The sequence below is a fragment of the Elephas maximus genome, chromosome 2 (genome assembly GCF_024166365.1).
Source record: "Elephas maximus indicus isolate mEleMax1 chromosome 2, mEleMax1 primary haplotype, whole genome shotgun sequence".
NCBI lineage: Eukaryota > Metazoa > Chordata > Mammalia > Proboscidea > Elephantidae > Elephas > Elephas maximus.
In genome coordinates this window covers 185741081-185756739 of record NC_064820.1, presented here as the reverse complement: position 1 = coordinate 185756739, position 15659 = coordinate 185741081, and the positions used below count along the sequence as shown (strand labels likewise).

The 15659-nt window shown below is 40.1% G+C and overlaps 1 protein-coding gene across 1 annotated transcript in view; it reads right to left on the bottom strand.

Annotated features, from left to right (window-relative positions):
* TENM2 (teneurin transmembrane protein 2) overlaps positions 1-15659 on the bottom strand; it is a 1384955-nt gene that overhangs the window by 766623 nt on the left and 602673 nt on the right. The gene's annotated exons all lie outside the window — the stretch shown is intronic.

The window sequence follows — 15659 nt, the reverse complement described above, 5'->3', positions numbered from 1 at the left end:
TCCAAGGTCAAGTATTTTGTATAAGTTAAGTTATTGGTGAAAACAACTGCTTGTTTTCCATGGTAACCTGAGCTAAAGCAATACGAAGCCCACAGTTAGAGGAGACACTTAAGCTTGCCACCGACCATTTCCTCTAAATTAAGCAACTCAAATATCAGAAGGTAAATTCTATGAGCCCCACCTAATAAATCATTTTTCTTTTTAAAAGAAAAAAAAAAAAAGCAACTCAGTCATTTCATCTCAACTAAGGTGTATCCCAACAATATGGTCCTAAGACATCTGGTATTTCTGAGTTCCTAGGAGGCCTGGTGGCACAGCGGTTAAGTGCTCGGCTGCTAACCGAAATGTCCGCGGTTCAAGCCCACCAGCTGCTCCAAAGGAAAAAGATGTGGTGGTCTGCTTCGTTAAAGCTTTATAGCCTTGGAAACCCCATGGGGCAGTTCTACTCTGTCCTGTAGGGTTGCTGTGAGTCAAAATTGACTCGACAGCAATGGGATTATATAGGCTACCAGAAGTTAAAGGAAAATTGGTCCAAGAATTAACACCCCTTCCCCTACTATAGTGGTTAAAGCGCTTGGCTGTTAACCAAAATGTTTTTGGTCGGAACCCACCAGCTGCTCTGCTCCACGGGAGAAAGATGTGGCAGTCTGCTTCCATAAAGATTACAGCATTGGAAACCATAAGGGCCAGTTCTACTCTGTCCTACAGGGCCACTAGGAGTTGGAATCAACTCTTTGGCAATGGGTTTTCCCCACCCTGGCCACGTTACCACAGCCCAAGAAGGATTATTGAATCTTTTTAAACTGGAATTGTCATAATTTTCAGGTTTTCCCAATAGGAGATATGTTTTTAGCTGGGACCCAAATGAAGAAGCAACACTTACTCCATCCCCAGTATGATTAGGATGAAACTGTCCTTATCATTAAGGCAGAGGAGAGAAAGGAGAACACACAGGGGCTGAACAGAAGGCAGCTGGCCAGAGAACAGAGAGTGCTCAGATGTGGAAGGGAAAGGAAGCTGCAGGGCCCGGCAGGCAGTGAAGGGAAGTGGTGCCCTGGTAGATCCGGAATTCTCTGCAGACATTTTGCAGAGTCTTTTTTTGGGAAGGAGCCTCCTTTAAATGACATTATTGATATAAGTTCTACACTTAAAATTAACTTTATATACTTTATACAGGAGAATACGTGAACTGAGGATTTTCTGCCAATAAAAATAAAGACAACTATTTCAGTGCTGTAAAAGCAGGGGTAGGGGCCCAGGGGTTTATTGAATAGGCTCGGCAAAGATAGTCAATGAAAGATAAAAAGAAATCAAGGCCAGATAAAAAGAAAGATTTTTTTTTTTAATGCTACAAATCACAATCAGTGTTGTTGCTTATTTTTACCAATTCCTTAGCGATGATTATGTATCCTGAGTGGGTATCACTTGCAGCTTGATAGATACGATTTAATCTTAAGGTATCTTGACAGAGGGGGACTGTCTGACTATACCAGCGTGGCAAAAGTGGCCCAAATGAGGTTAATAATGATGATTGGAATGTGACGTTTACAAGGTTTATTTCCCTACGGGAGAGCTTTATGTTCATGTGCTTATGTTGTAGGGTATGACATAGTTAGTGGTTAAATGTTCAATTTTTTGGAATGAGCCTGCTGGGATTAAATCCCAGTTCCACCACCTGCTTGCTGTGTGACCTTGACCAAGTTATTTAGCTTCTCTGTGGCTTATCCTCATCTTAAGATTAGTGTAATAATACTACTTACCTCATAGGGTTGTCATGAGGAATAAATAACACACGTCCAGTTCTGAGTTCTGTTCCTAGCACATAGTATGTGCTTCGTAGATGTTAGTACTGTTATTAGGAAACCCATCCAACAGCTTTGTTTTTGTTTTGAGTGGCTAACATAGGCAATATTTTATCATCTCAAAACGGACAACTCACAAGGACTTTTTTTCCAGGCTGACCTCCCTTGGGAAACCCTGGTGGCGTAGTGGTTAAGTGTTACAGCTGCCAACCCAAAGGTCGGCAGTTCAAATCCACCAGACACTCCTTGGAAACTTTTTGGGGCACTTCTACTCTGTCCTACAGGGTCGCTATGAGTCGGAATCGACTTGACGGCAACAGGTTTGGTCTGGTTTTTTTTTGGACCTCCCTTGTAAGTTCTAATTATTCAGATTGCCCTCTGGATATTTCTACTTGGAAAACATGCTTAAAACTCGAGTTCTAAAACCAAATTCATGAACCCTCCCTCAAAGCAAGCTCTTTCTCAAAATCCCTCTTCTGTGTAAAGTATATAAGTTTTGCAGTCATTCAGGGCTCCTTTCCCCCCTGCCCCTTTCTCATCATTTAATTATCAATACCTATCAAATACCATCCTCCATGTCTCTTAAAGTTCTTATTTCATTTCCAGACTCTTAGCACGTTCCTGCTCTGTGTGCTTTTGCTGGACTAATGCAATAACTCAATACAGCACTTCTTTCTTTTCTGTCCTGGCACATATGAAAGGTGATGAAATGCAGCACCCACTCCCAGGGATTTCTAGGGTCCTGCTCATGGCTGCACCATATCTGAACCCCTCCTCCTTCCCTCTTCTCAAGAAAGCACTTGGAATCTAAGCTAAGTAGTGTGACATTATTATAGGTATGACCTTGAATCTGCTCTAATGTGTGAAGCGGCTAGTCTTCAGCAAACCAATACTTGACTATTAGTGGCTTGTTAGTTGAAACAGTCCTCCCAACTGTCATGACACAGCTGTTGAAAAAAAAATTTTTTAAGAGGTTTTCCTTTCTTTTCCAATTCATCCTTCACAAGGCAGAATAACCTTCCTCAAATGCCACTCTGAATGACATGTTTCCAATAGTTATCGATTAGTCAGTTGAAAGTCTGTTTTATTTTATTATCTTACGTATTAGCTTAAAAATCATCAGTGGTTCCCAATTCTTTACAGAATAAAGTGCAGACTTTTTTGCCTCATATACAATCACCTCTGCAGTTTGATACTCACCTACCCATGTAAATATTCATAATCTGACTACCCTACAGGAGCCTACCTCTTCCTTAGTCTGACCCATCCCCTTCAGATCCTCACTCACATCCTTAATACTCTTCAGAATGTCCTCTTTTCTTTAATTCCAATCCAATTTATTTAATTCCAATCTGTTTATCTCTGACCACCTACTGCTGTTGATTCCAACTCATAGTAACCCCATAGGGTTTCCAAGGCTGTAAATCTCTACAGAAGCAGATTGCCACATCTTTCTCCTGTAGAGCCACTGGTGTTTTGAGCTGCTGACCTTTTGGTTAACATTCAAGCCCTTTCATCACTGCTTCACCAGGGCTCCCTTATCTAGGACCCCCCATTCCCCATTGCCATCAAGTCGATTCCAACTCATAGTGACCCTACAGGACTGAGTAGAACTGCCCCATATGGTTTCCAAGGAGTGGCTGGTGGATTTGAACTGCCCACCTTTTGGTTAGCAGACGTAGCTCTTAACCACTACCCCACCAGGGTGTCTAAGAGCAGGACGCGTTAATTTCCCCCACAAAGACTCTCTTGAACTTTCTGGTCTGTAACAATGGTATTGTTTTAATTATGGTAGCTCCATGGAAGGTGGCATGTGTATAGTAGTTATGAGCTTGGCACTGGGGTTGTTCCCATGTCCAAATCTTACTGTGAAATCTGCTACCTAATTATGAGATATTACCTAATTATGAGATATTGGTCAAGTTCCTTTCTTCTCTAAACCTTACCCTAATCATCTGTGAAGTATTGTGAGTGTTTAATTAGTTAACAAATGTAAATCAATTAGCACCATAGCTTGTACACAGCACCTATACAATAAAGAGTAAAAAAAAGTAGATAGTAATAATACAAGTACCCATTAAGTGACAGGTACTTATCATTGCCTCTAATGTCTAAACCTCACAGAATCCCTACTAAAAGAAAGTTATCAGAACCACTTTACACATGATGAAATGGGAGGCTTAGTAAAATTAGCTGGCTCAATATCATACAAACAGAAAGTGACAAAGCCAGGAGGTAAACCCTTGTCTTTCTCTTAGTCATGTTGATCCACATCATTCATTCAGAACTTAGCCTATGCTGCATGCATTGTTTTATTATTATTTGGGTTTTTAGACTTGTGTCCATTTTTCCAATTGGATTATAAATTAAAAGAGAGCAATATCCATATTTTAAGCATCTCTGCATCTTCAGGACCTTCCATAAATCTTTAAACAAAGTTGCTTGCTTACTTGATAAATGTTTGTTGACTGCTTGATCATCTACACTCGTGAGGATTAAAGTTTTTAACCACATTTAAATTCAGTCATACTGTTTTTTGAGGAAATGGTTTCATCATCCTTCTTATGAAGAACATCATAATTATACAAAGTAATATGAAGGACAAACATTACATATGAATGAGGCGTGCAGATAGAATTCACTGATGTTCTCTGAAAAAGAGCTGTAGGAAAGTGATACTCATTGATTTTGTTCCTCATACCTGAAATTTATATTCTGTTTGAATATCTTCTTTTCCATGCCTGAAAAAGTGGAGGTTATTAGCTGAAAGCTATCCATTTAAGGTTACATGAAAAGGTAGGAATAACCACTCAAATACTCATGGTGTTCAATCACATTTAATTATTTCTTTTTAAGTAAATGCAGTCATTACGTTCTCATTTATTTTCTCTCTGACTAAGTCTATATAACAAATAAACAACCTGCAACAGTGTAAAAAAAAAAAAATCAGTCAACTAATACCATGCTTTTCTGTGTGCATGGTGATGAACAATGTTGAATTTTCCATGAGTCGAATGAATAGTTTTATTTAAAAAAAAAACAACAAAACATAGACTATGGTCTCTGCTTGTCTGTGCACAAGTGAAAAGCAACAGAACTAACAAGAGAAATGGCTTCGTGCACCCCACATATAATAATTAATGGTATCAAACATTTACTGTATTGCACCCAACTTAGGATATTCACGTAAATGTCATGAAGTCAGGATATTTTTATTGTCCACTTCTGTAGCCCTGGTGGTGAAGTAGTTAAGAGCTTGGCTGCTAGCCAAAAGGTCGGCAGTTTGAATCTACCAGCTGCTCCTTAGAAACCCTATGGGGCATTTATACTGTGTCCTATAGTGTCATCACTATGAGTCAGAACTGACTTGACAGCACATAACAACAAGCAGGCCCATATCTTAAAATAGTGAGTGCTGAATATATATGTGGAAACCCTGGTAGCATAGTGGTTAAGACCTTCATCTGCTAACCAAAAGGCTGGCAGTTCGAATCCACAAAGCACTCCTTAGAAGCTGTATGGGCCGGTTCTACCCTGTCCTATAGGGTCACTGTGAGTTGGAATCAACTCAAGGACAAATGCGTTTGGTTTTTCTGAGCAGGGGGATATATATGGATTGGACGATTGGATGGATGGATGAATGAATGAATGGAGTCAGTCCCCAATTTTGTTTAAACTCATCTTTTCTGACCTATTTCTAGCAATTTTTTTATTCCCACCCAACTGGTTAATATAGATCCAAACACATTTTTATTCTGATACCTCCAGGTGTTCTTCCTTTACCTGGAATTTGTTTTGCTAAATATGCTAACTTTTGTTCAATATAAAATTTTCTCATCCTCAAAGAAAACCTTTCCAGATCATGTAAGCTTATGGCAAATGCTCTATTCTCTAATTTCAGAACACTCATTGCCTGGAGCATTTTATGACATCTAATTTTCTAATTTTCTAGTTAATCGTATCCCACCTTTGGACATCTCATACTGTTGGATGAACTGTTATTCCCTGGGTCACTTTTACTGGATCCACATTTTGCTTCATTGAATAGATTTTAAGTTTCCTGAAGGTTGCAAGAAATAAGTCTTTGCTTTTTTTTGGGGGGGGGGGGCAGTATGATACATATGGCTATTAGTTTGAATACAACCTTGTACATAGAATGTGCTTATAAAAAAATGTTGATGTGGTGCATACTAGAGGTACCGATAGGTATAAAATTCTGTCATTCAGAAATTTTGTGAAAGAGTTTAGGAAACTGTTGTTAGAATCAAGCTAGAATAATCGCAAAAGCATATCATTTTTTTTGCTAGCTTTTTCCCCCTTAGGTGGTATGGAAGGCCATTCGTTTATTTACTTCAGAATACTCATTCTTGACCACATGCTTTGAGTCAACCAGCACTTAAGTTAGTGTCTAAATTGGCTCATTCCAACAAATTGAGATTTTCATGGCAGGAAGCATTAGACACCACCCTGTAGAACAATATCATCTCCCCAATCATTTACACATCAGCTGGATATTAGTTTGTATTGACCCGTTGACAACTAATCTTCAGAGAGAGTGTTTCTCAATTCCATAGCGTCTCTTCTATGGGGTCATTTTAGAGCCAGTTATACACTTATCTCTCTCAGGAAGTTTGTTTTTCCTTAGGGTGGATGTCATAGGGAAGACCACTCCTGGAGTTACCTTACCTTAATAAGCCTTTCTCTTTGGAAAAAGGGAGATTTATCAGGGAAGATACTTTACTGTCACACTCCTTCTTTCTGGATTCACTAGAGGTTTTAGCTACTGAAATTGTCTATAAATTATTATTATTATTATTTTTAAGAACAAAATTCTTAAAAAAAAAAAAAAAGACATAACTTTTGAAGTTTCAAAAGAAGCCCTTAATATAACCTTCTTATTTTTTAAAGACAAGATAATTCAGGTCCATTTTCCTGTTTCCAAAATTATTATGAGTATATAATATGATTAAAGATTGGTGATATAATTCTCTGAAATTAGTTTATTGAACATTATAATTATATCAGATCTTATTTAGTTAATTAAAACAAATTATTTTGCTTATAAAATTGCTCACATTAATTACCATGTTCTGGCATTTTGTTTTTTGTCTGCTGAACAGGAATCGGCTTTGTCTTGTTTTCCTCTTCAGTTTCGCATAGTGATTTGAACACCCCCTTAAGTGAAAACCAAAGCAGCAGCCACCTAATCATAAAGTAAAAATGGAAAGCAAATCAAGAGAGAACCTCAAATCTCTGCTTCCTATGGCGGACCCAATAGACTTGGCCTCAATGAAAGTCTAAGTAAGAATTTATGTTCCTCTCCATTGAGTTGAATACAGGCTTTGGTGGACTATTTGGTTCTTGTTACTGATGTTTTTCAATACGGAACATTTGAAAGCATCCAGCCAGAAGTTGCACAATGATCACAGCCTTGAACATATTCATCAGAAAAATGCATTTGCTGCTACAGGTTTTATTTTTTATAGTAACCGGTGTGCTGCACCGTTTGCCAGTTTCTTCAATACGCTTACCCATGACAATCACAAAAGCAATTCACAACCTTACTTATCAGATAGTTCTGTTTTACAATAATCTGGTTGCTGTTTGTAAAATCTGGGATAAAACAGTGCAATTTCTGATGCTGAATATCTGAAGAGCTCTGGGAGCTGCTGAGAAGAGATATGCACTAAAATATGTAATGCGATGGAATTACAACAAACAGACATTCCGAAGGGCGCACACTCAAGTGCATCTCAGAGCGTGTGACATTTAACAGCACTACTTTCAAGATTGACACATAAAGTCTGCATTTAAACTGCCCCTTTCCACTCACAGTTTTTCTTAGCTCCAAATTGAACTCTTTCAATGAAAAAAGGTAGAACCTCCTCGAAAAGAATGAATCAGCCAGAACAATCACCACTGAATAACTGCTTCCAGAACAAAAGGCAAGTAGAGATCGCAATTACATAGTTTATTTCTTGTGCCGGTTCCCAGATCTCTAGATGCATTCGGAAAGAAGCAACATCATTCTGATGAGAATTTAACACAAAAAAGTGGTGATTTTAACAGCTGACAAATCCCCTGTAATAAGGGGTTTAAAAAAACGACAAAATTGATGACTTTCCCAGTGATTAGGCTGTGCAGATGTCAAGGAACAGTGTTGCACAATCACTTGAAGAGTGTCTACTGCCAGTTACATATTTTTAGGTAGAGTCGTCATGACTGTGAGTGTGAGAGAGAAACGGAATAACATGCACCACTGAGAGGCAGTAGAGTTCAATTAAAAAAAAAAAAAAAGTGACTGTATTTCCATCCCAGATCTGCCACCATCTCAGTACATGGCATTGACCCAATCACTTAAGCAGTATCTATCTCAACATCTCCATCCATTAAATGGGAATGATATCTCCCCATTTCTGATATTAACAAAAAAGCATTAGCATACTCACAGAGTACGCTCTCTTCCTGGGCAGTCAGTTCTACCACTGCTCAACCTACTCCAAGGGAAGAAGGAATTGTGTTCTGGAAGCTAAATGGTTTCCTTGAGGCTGCTGGGGCACCGATTAATAGAATGATGCCATCAAGCACTCAATAACCCTGCGCTGGCTGAAAGAATTAATGCAGCTCACCTCTGCTGCTGTGAGTGCAATACCATGTACTCAGAGGATGTGCAATAAATATTAGCTGATGATGATATTGACAGGGTGCTGTGTACAGTCACAGCACTAAGTGAATTACTAAGCTTATGATTGTTCAGAAAATTCATTGAATAATTATTAGCAATAAAAGAAACCTATCCCTGACCTCATTTACTTTATTGTGATATCATCTCATGCATAATAAGGACATCACCAATCTCTAGAAGCTTAATAGCATTATCCTATTGACGTGGGACAACATAAATAAGATCATCCTTCAAAATATATTCAGAATCTGGGCACTTCTTAGACTCTCCATTGTCATCACTCTGGTGCAATCCATTACCATCTCTTCTCTGAATTACTGTATAGCTTCCTAATTGCTCTCCATTTTTTCCACCCTTGGCCTCTGTAGCTGATTGCTGTACTAAGGACTCCCAATTTATCATACCTTCCTGTATCTGTATTCTTGGGTAGTCCTCTCCTACACTGATTCAGGGATTGGCCCTTGACTTGTTGTGGTCAAAGGGGCATAAGCCAACGTGATACTTGCAAAGGCGTGATCAACACTTGTGTATTGGGGCTTGCCCTATTGGAAGGCTGCCATTCCCCATGGGGGGGAAAGAAAAAGCCTCCTCTTGCCTCCTTGAGAATGAAGGACCATATGGAAAGAAAGTCCAACCAACTCATTGAGCCCAGCCAGCTCCTACTGACACACCAACTGGATATAACTGCATGAGTGTACTCAGGCAGGCTGGCAGGAGAACTGGCCAGCCAACTCAAAGAATTCGGGGGCGGGGGGTGGGGGAGCTGGGAGGTAATAGTATATTACTTTTGTTTCAAGCCACCAAATTTTGGTATAATTCATTACACATCAATAGATAACTGATACTCTCCCCCCCCAATTATTATTCCCAATTCTGAAATCAGAGTTTTTATGTTTTTATGATATAAGCCAGGAAAAATCATGCCTCTGCTCATAATTCTCCAAGGGCTCCTTATCTCACCCAGAGTTAAAGCCAAAGTCCTTACAACGTTCTCAAGACTAAACAGGCCCTGCTCTCCCCCACATCAAATCTCAATTGCTACTAGTTTCTCCCTCATACTCTTCTCTCCTGCTGCACCAGCCTCACTGTGTCTCCCCATAGCAGGCATTACCTCAGGGTCTTTGCATGGCTATTCCCTCTGCCTACAATGTTTTTCCTTGTGAACGTGGACAGCTTTCTCATTTCATTTGGGTGTTTCCTCTAAGATCATTTTTTCAGGGAGGTCTACTCTAATCACTCTGTTTAAAACTGTTTCACCCCTCGCCATCCCAATTTCTCCAACCCCCTTTTTGTTCTTCCAGTGCACTTAACACTTTCAAGTCAAGTCACCATTTAAATTACTTATTTATGTGTTCATCATCTAACATCCTTTACCAACATGTAAGCTCCAAGAGGGCAGGGAGTCGTATATGTATTCGGAAAAGCCTGGTGGTGTAGTGGTTAAGAGCTACCGCTGCTAACCAAAAGGCTGGCAGTTTGAATCCAATAGGCACTCCTTGGAAACACCATGGGGCAGTTTTACTCTGTCCTATAGGGTTGCTATAGGGTCGCTGTGAGTCAGAATCGACTCGACGGCACTGGGTTTGGTTTTTTTGTTTTAAAGGGTTGCTATGAGTCAGAACTGACTCGACAGTAATGGGTTTGTTTTTTTGGGTATATATAAATACTTATTATTCACTTTTGGATATTCAGCACCTGGAGCTATGCCTGGTACATAGTCTAGATTTACTAAGTATTTGCTAAATTAAAAAAAAATGAATCCTACTGGGTTAAGTTTGCCCAGAGCAAGAGATTGGGTTCTACATTTAATGGTAATGTTGACAGTGAGTAGAACCTGTAAGGACACACACTTGGTATAACTTAAAGAGATTATTGACAGAACACAGGAGTGGCCTTGTGGTCAAGGGAAAGAGTAGGCTGGGAAGATTCTTTGGGAAGTATTTCCACAGGGAGTTTCTTCAGCAGGTGGCGAGAACTGCAATCAAACATAAAGAGAGGTGGCTTTGCACCAGAATAGTCCCTCTGGAACGGCTAAGGAGGAGCCCAAGGGAAGGACGGGAGGTTTCTCCAACTCTGCTTGAATGGTTTTTTGCTTGAATCTACAAGGCAAGTGGACAGGAGAAGTAGCATCCAAAGGCTAAATCTGGTCTTTTTTGGGGGAAGACAAAGTTTGTGATGCGTTCATACCTTTTTCAGGAAAACCCTATAAAGAACAAAGTACTTGAGGCTTTTTGTTTTCATGCTGATATCAGGGTTGAGAGTGTAAACACTATTACAGTACTTAGACATGTGCCCAAGGATATGATACATTGGGATTTACATTCTGGAAACACATATTACAAGGCTTGTCACTGTTTCCTTAAAACGTGGGCACCTGATTTGACTGATCACTAAGGCGGCCAGCCTCTCATCATAGGCTTCCAGGTGAATACTTCACTCCGTGAGCTCTTCACAGAGAAAAAAGTCCATCCTACAAAGGCACGGCCTGGGCTGGCGGTGCAGCCTCCAGCTTGCAGCACAGGTGTGCGGCCAATAATTTACCTTAGTTAGTGTAGAACAGACGTGACCTGCGATGACTTCATTTCACCTCGCTGACTCAATCTTTGTGCAAATCTCTTCTGAAACCATCCGTTTTCCTTCTTGCCCACACCTCATTTTCCCTGTTGCTCTGCAATCATTTATTACCTGGCTCGGTAATTGTATTGTTTATAGCAGCCATGCAAACACTATTGTTAGGGGGGAAAAAATGCCTCTTTACCCACTAGATTCTCCAGTGTGAGGAATAAAGGATGTTGGTCTCTTAGAGCTCTTAATATACAGCTCTCTATGTTCAATTTTCCTAAAAATGAAAATTGCCAAAAAAGCAAAGCATGCAGGAGATGAATGGTCGGATGCTATTGCAGCTTCGCATTCCTGCTGATGGATGGTGCCCCCTGAATGACGGGTCGCACTTGCTAGCTTACCGCCATGGCTCCTGCTTTCAGGGAAACTGGCAATGTGGCAACATTGAGCCCTTCCAAACAGCAAACTCCTTCACCCACCCACCATCTCTTTAGCTGCTTCAGTTAGTCATTCGTGACCTTTTCCAAAACCAAAACACCAACAGGCACAGCTATTATCCCAGCCCAGCAGATGATGAAGCTGAGGATGGCAATAGAACTCGGCGTATTTTTTTTTTTATGGTTTTATGGTTCGAATGTATATATTTCGGCATTTGATCCAACTTAACATAAAACATTTACTGCATGATGTGTGGTGGGGGAAATGTCTTTTTTTTTTTTTTATTCCTTTAGCTTAATTACAAAAGATGTAAATGTGGTCTCACTTGTGGAAGAAAGTCTTAACAATGAGGTGTAAATTGGTGTCGGCTTAATCTGTTCACAGTAGGAATAAAGCCTAACTCGCCTCCTTGCCCTTATTTTTGCTGTGGTACCTGGGAAATTAATACGTTCTCAGGAGCTCTTACGGTGTCTCTGATTTCTTACAACCAACAGAAACTGGAGTTTCTTGCTTGATCCTTCTACCAACTTTAAGGGCATTTATGTTGCTCCATTTTCAGTATCTCTTTTGAACTGTGAACCACAGCTACATTGCCTGACCTCCGTCATGGGCAGAGAGAGATGGGCCTTCTCCCCAACAATTGTAGCCTCTCGCATATCCCACAATGGAGTGAAATTAATAAGGGAACCAGAGTGTTACTTATACAATGACCTTGTACCCCTGGGGGAATTGGAGGCGCTGTTCTTCCACTTAGGATATTTTACATTTCAAAGGACCCAGCTCTCTTTGATATTAAAGAATGAAATGTGCAATGTAATTGTTATTGTTTTATGACCTTTAATAGGTTAAGCAGGCTGTATCAAGTTTTCCAGTGTGTGGTTTTGTTCAGAAGGAAATGATTTGCCTCATAGTAGATGAATTCTGACAAGGGGGTGCAACATTGCTATTTGACAGAAAGAATAACTGTGGTACTGAAATCCTCAAGAACGAACAGTTACTTTGCTTACCTGAGTCCTTCTGTGGGTAAAACAGGTTGTCTCAACCTTGACACTATTGAAATTTCAGACCAAATAATTCTTTGTTGTGAGTGCTGTCCTGTGCATTATAGGATGTTTAGCAGCACCCCTGGCCTCTTTACTTATTAGCTGCCGATTGCACCAATTGCACTCCTCGCTCCACTTGTGGCCATTAAAATGTGTTTTCAGACATTGCCAAATGTCTTCTGGGGAGCAAGACTGACCCCAGTTGAGAGCCATGAGCATAATTATAAAAAGTGTATGGGGGCATTATTCTGGGGATTATAATATGTATAAAAGCTACTGGCTTAAATTATAATTAATACAATACTAGCTAACATTTATGGAGAACTCACTGTGAACATGCTAATTGCACACGATCTTTGATCTCATTTGATCCTTAAAACAAACCGATGAGGTAGCTACTATTACCTGCATTTTATAGTTAAGAAAACTGAGGCCGAGAGGAGTTAAATAATTTGCTCAAGACCCCCCAGCTAGAAAGTGGAAGGATTAAATCTGGCTAAATCCATTTATTCCACTACATTAGTCCCTTACCCCTTTCTGGTTTATGTGATAATGTTATGCTACTTTCTGGTTATAATCTGAGCATCTAAATCAAGTTCAGAGTCCCTGAGTGGTTCAAATGATTAACGCACTTGGTTGCTAACCAAAAGGATGGCTGTTCGAGTCCACCCCGAGGTGTCTCGAAAGAAAGGCCTGGCTTTCTACTTCTGAAAAATCACTTATTGAAAACCCTACGGAGTACAGTTCTACTTTGGCACACATGGGCTCACCATGAGTCAGAGCCAACTGGATGGCAACTAGTTACTGGTTTTTATGTTTATGAAACACACCTACATACTAAATGGATCTAAAAAAATAAGACAATGCTTGCCCCCAAAGAAAGTATATAAAATAGAAAGCATAATTCAAAATTAAATTATAAGAAAATCATGTGAAAAGAGCCACTAAAGAGGTCATAGGTCATGGTGCTCTGGATCAGTGCTTCTCAGATTTCAAAGTGCATAAGAATCACCTTGGGTCTTTTTAAAACGAAGGTCTAATTCAGTAGGAGCCTGGGATTCTGCGTTTCTAAGAAGCTTCTGGGTGAAGCCAGATGCTTTTGGTCTGAGGACCTCACTTTGAGTAGGGAAGCTATCTCGTGCTAGGAAATGTAGCTGCAAAGCATTTGGGAAGTGAGGCTCAATAGTGTGTATCTGAGATGCCAAGAAAACATCAACACAGAATGGAAGGGGTAGGCGGAGGGGGTGGGGATCACCTTGGCCATCGAGAACCGCACTTGTCTCTCAGCCTCTCACTTGGAACACGGATGGTGTGCCTACTCACGTTGACTGCCCACATGCACAGCTAAACATCTGCTATTTTAAAGGACAAATATTAATTTGAAGCACGAAAACACCTACCCATTGAACATAACTGGTTTCTGCAAACAGATTACATTCTTATAACCAATTTTGTACTTTTGGAAGAGAATGTCTCTCTCTCTCCAATATACTATGCTCTTTGGCTACATAGAAAATATTTTTGTTCCCACTCACCCTACCCTCTGCAGACATTTGATTTAAATGACTGCTGAGCTGCAACTGGCCAAGAGTTTACATAACAAGGAGGAAAAATACAAGTGGGAGACCAAAAAAAAAAAAAAAAAAAGAATCAGATTTCTAATCCATTGAAATTCACAATTAAAATTGAAGCTTTGAGGAAATTAAACTGCAATGTCGTTTATTTAGCTATGCTCAGAGTGACAGAAATCACGGGCTGTGATAAACATTCACAATGGAATGGTTTGGGAGCAGATCTCCACTAATGGCTGTGCCCTCTTCACCCAGACCACAGTGGCTCTGCAGCAGATCACAAATGGTTTGTTGACACCTGTGTTTGACCATAGGTCAAAACGAAGGGGAAGGATTTTGAGTCACTTGACTCTAAATACATTCAGCTAATTATCACATTGCGGGTGGACACCACAGATGGAGGATTCTCTATGGTGTACAGGCGGGCCATAATTAAAAAAAAAAGCAAAGGCTAACAGGCTGAGAATGGGAGCCACCCCATTATTTCCATCATTCTATCCAGTTATAAAATGGGAGGCCTAAAATGGGAAGGGATTTTATATATCTAAGGTTACAGGTATCCCCACCCTTCAAAATGCCATGTAGTGATAGAGTAAGATGGCAAGATTAGGTTAATTCACTAAGAACGTATTTTTCTCAGCACCTGTTTTGTGCCAGGCCCTGGGCGTATGCAGACAGACACTCTGCCGCCTCTGTCCTCAAGGGTCATCTGCAATAAAGTGCTTCCTATTCATCAGCCATTTGTGTCACACTGTTACAATTTTCACCATATTCATGTATTGATTGCACTGATATTTACTCAGTATATTTTCTTTAGATAATCTTTGTACACTTTTAAATTGATCTCAGCTTAACCAACAATATCTGTAAAATAATATGTTTACAGTGCTTCTCAGGGCTGTCCAAACCAGTTGTTAAAATATTAACAGACGCTTCTTTACCTGTTGGCAGATGGGGCCTCTCCCAGAGCTAGGAAGGCCCCACCACTCCTGGCATTCCAGCTGAGCCCCTCTGGGCCTTCCCATGATCCAGAAACTTCAAGGGGATCAGGCCTGGCATGGAAGGAGACTACTAGCACCCCAGTTCTCTACTCTGACTGTCCCGAGACCACGCCATAACTACCCTGTTTCCTCAAAGCAAGGGTTCTGATTTTCAGATTTTTAGAATGCCACACACAAGTTTATCTTAAAAATAAACTCTGCTCCAAAGGGCAGTTTGCATAGTGATTAAAAACCAAACCAAATCCATTGCCATCCAGTCAATTCCGACTCATAGCGAACCTAGAAGCACTGAATCTGGTGTAGATTTTCTCCAAACCTCATATTCTCTCTTCTATAAAATAAGTATAATGCTAATAATAATTGCTACTTTGTGGATTAAATCACGGTTTTTCCATCTTGGTACTATTGACATCTTGGGCTGGATAATTTTTTGTTGTGGTTGACTGCTCTCTGTGTTACAGAATGTTTAACAGTCTCCCTGGCATCTACCCACCAGGTGTCAGTAGCACCCCCTCCTCCCAGTTGTGAGAACCAGAAATGTCTCCAGATATTACCAA